We start from the raw sequence: 3,242 nt of genomic DNA, 5'->3' as shown, positions 1-3,242 counted from the left end.
ACCACTTACGTAGGCCGCAGGCGCCCTCTCGAAGAGCGGAAGGTGCCTCACCCTAGACACCTTCTCGAGTGGGTCTTAGCAGCCCAGGCATAATTAGGAAGCGTGGGGGTTCCACGCTCCAGATGGAGACTCGGCTGGAAGTTACAGGGAAGAATGACAAGGAACTTTATGAATTGGTGCTGTAAGTTAACTCTTTGAAAGAGAGAGCGAGATGGTGGTGGGGGACAGCCCCCAGTGAAATCAGAGGTGAGAGCACAAAGCAATAAAGTAGCCAGATTCTGGTTTTTTTGGGGGGGAGATGCTCGAAAATATCCGGGTGGACTCCTGAGGCTCGACCCCACATTTGCGTATGCCGAGCCTCCTTCCTCATGACCTGTGTCCAGAGTGGAATGCCTCACCGGCTCCCGGCACATGATCAGTGCATGCTCAGTCACGATATCAGTGCATGATCAGCCACGTGATCACTGACTGCACAGTCACGTGATCAGCGCCTCTCAGTCACGTGATCACCGTATGATAAACACGTGATCAGGGAACGATCAGCCACATGTCACTGCATGAGCAGTCAGGTGGTCAGGTTCTGATCAGCAACGTGATCAGTGAGTGCACAGTCCCATAATCAGTGCCTGTCAGTCACTGATCACTGCCTGAAAAACACGTGATCAGTGCATGATGAGCCACCTGATCAGTGCCCGATCAGCCACGTCATCAGTGCATGCGCAGTCATGTGAATAGTGCATGATAGCCAGGTGATCAGTGCATGCTCAGTCACGAGATCTGTGCTTGATCAGCCACGTGATCAGGGCCTGCTGAGCTGCGTGATATCTGCCGGCACATCTGCATGACAATTGCCAGCTGAGCTGCATGATTCCTGTCGGCTCATCTGCATGACAATTGCCAGCTGAGCTGCGTGATTCCTGTCGGCTCATCTGCTTGACAATTGCCAGCGGAGCTGCGTGATTCCTGCCTGGTCACCTGCTTGATTATTGCCCGTTGAACAGCATGATTCGTCACTGCTGAGCTCCATGCTTATTGCCTGCTGATTGCGTGGTTCTTGTCTGCTCAGCTCTTTGAGTATTGCCTCCAGAGGTCCCTGTTCGGGCGCCACCTGCCGGGGACCAGCCCCAGCTGATCCAGGGTATTCGAAGGAGACATGGCCTAGGCAACTATTTATATGCTAATGAGAGATGTCAACAATAATAGTATGAGGATAGCTCAGTAGGAAAATTCGGTGGAGAAGAGACTGAGTAGCTTGGTTTACGTGGGAGACCAATAAAACTTCAAGACAAGAAGTTTGCACCACTTACGTAGGCCGCAGGCGCCCTCTCGAAGAGCGGAAGGTGCCTCACCCTAGACACCTTCTCGAGTGGGTCTTAGCAGCCCAGGCATAATTAGGAAGCGTGGTGGGTTCTGCGCTCCAGATGGAGACTCGGCTGGAAGTTACAGGGAAGAATGACAAGGAACTTTATGAACTGGAGCTGTAAGTTAACTCTTTGACAGAGAGAGCGAGATGGTGGTGGGGGACAGCCCCCAGTGAAATCAGAGGTGAGAGCACAAAGCAATAAAGTAGGCAGACTCTTGTTTTTTGGGGGTGAGATCCTCGAAAATATCCGGGTGGACTCCTGAGGCTCGACCCAATATTTGCGTATCCCGAGCCTCCTTCCTCATGACCTGTGTCCAGAGTGGAATGCCTCACCGGCTCCCGGCACATGATCAGTGCATGCTCAGTCATGATATCAGTGCATGATCAGCCACGTGATGACTGACTGCACAGTCACGTGATCAGCGCCTCTCAGTCACGTGATCACCATATGATAAACACGTGATCAGGGAACGATCAGCCACGTGATCACTGCATGTGCAGTCAGGGGGTCAGTTCCTGATCAGCCACGTGATCAGTGCGTGCACAGTCCCATGATCAGCGCCTGTCAGTCACTGATCACTGCCTGATAAACACGTGATCAGTGCATGATGAGCCACGTGATCAGTGCCCGAACAGCCACGTCATCAGTGCATGTGCAGTCACGTGATCAGTGCATGATACCCACGAGATCAGTGCATGCTCAGTCAGGTGATCTGTGCTTGATTAGCTACGTGATCAGTGCCTGCAGAGTCAGGTGATCAAGGCCTGCTGAGCTGCGTGATTCCTGCCGGCTCATCTGCATGACAATTGCCAGCTGAGCTGTGTGATTCCTGTCCGCTCATCTGCTTGACAATTGCCAGCTGAGCTGCGTGATTCCTGCCTGGTCACCTGCTTGATTATTGCCAGTTGAGCAGCATGATTCGTCACTGCTGAGCTCCATGCTTATTGCCTGCTGATTTCGTGGTTCGTGTCTGCTCAGCTCTTTGAGTATTGCCTCCTGAGGTCCCTGTTCGGGTGCCACCTGCCGGGGACCAGCCCCGGCTGATCCAGGGTATTGGAAGGAGAGATGGCCTAGGCGACTATTTATATGCTCTTCAGAGATATCAAGAATAATAGTATGAGGATAGCTCAGTAGGAAAATTCGGTGGAGAAAAGAGACTGAGTAGCTTGGTTTACGTGGGAGACCAATGAAACTTCAAGACAAGAAGTTTGCACCACTTACGTAGGCCGCAGGCGCCCTCTCGAAGAGCGGAAGGTGCCTCACCCTAGACACCTTCTCGAGTGGGTCTTAGCAGCCCAGGCATAATTAGTAAGCGTGGGGGGTTCCACGCTCCAGATGGAGACTCGGCTGGAAGTTACAGGGAAGAATGACAAGGAACTTTATGAATTGGTGCTGTAAGTTAACTCTTTGAAAGAGAGAGCGAGATGGTGGTGGGGGACAGCCCCCAGTGAAATCAGAGGTGAGAGCACAAAGCAATAAAGTAGCCAGATTCTGGTTTTTTTGGGGGGGAGATGCTCGAAAATATCCGGGTGGACTCCTGAGGCTCGACCCCACATTTGCGTATGCCGAGCCTCCTTCCTCATGACCTGTGTCCAGAGTGGAATGCCTCACCGGCTCCCGGCACATGATCAGTGCATGCTCAGTCACGATATCAGTGCATGATCAGCCACGTGATCACTGACTGCACAGTCACGTGATCAGCGCCTCTCAGTCACGTGATCACCGTATGATAAACACGTGATCAGGGAACGATCAGCCACATGTCACTGCATGAGCAGTCAGGTGGTCAGGTTCTGATCAGCAACGTGATCAGTGAGTGCACAGTCCCATAATCAGTGCCTGTCAGTCACTGATCACTGCCTGAAAAACACGTGATCA

The sequence above is a fragment of the Bos indicus x Bos taurus genome, chromosome 15 (assembly GCF_003369695.1).
Source record: "Bos indicus x Bos taurus breed Angus x Brahman F1 hybrid chromosome 15, Bos_hybrid_MaternalHap_v2.0, whole genome shotgun sequence".
Taxonomy (NCBI): Eukaryota; Metazoa; Chordata; class Mammalia; order Artiodactyla; family Bovidae; genus Bos; species Bos indicus x Bos taurus.
This window is presented reverse-complemented; position numbering follows the sequence as displayed.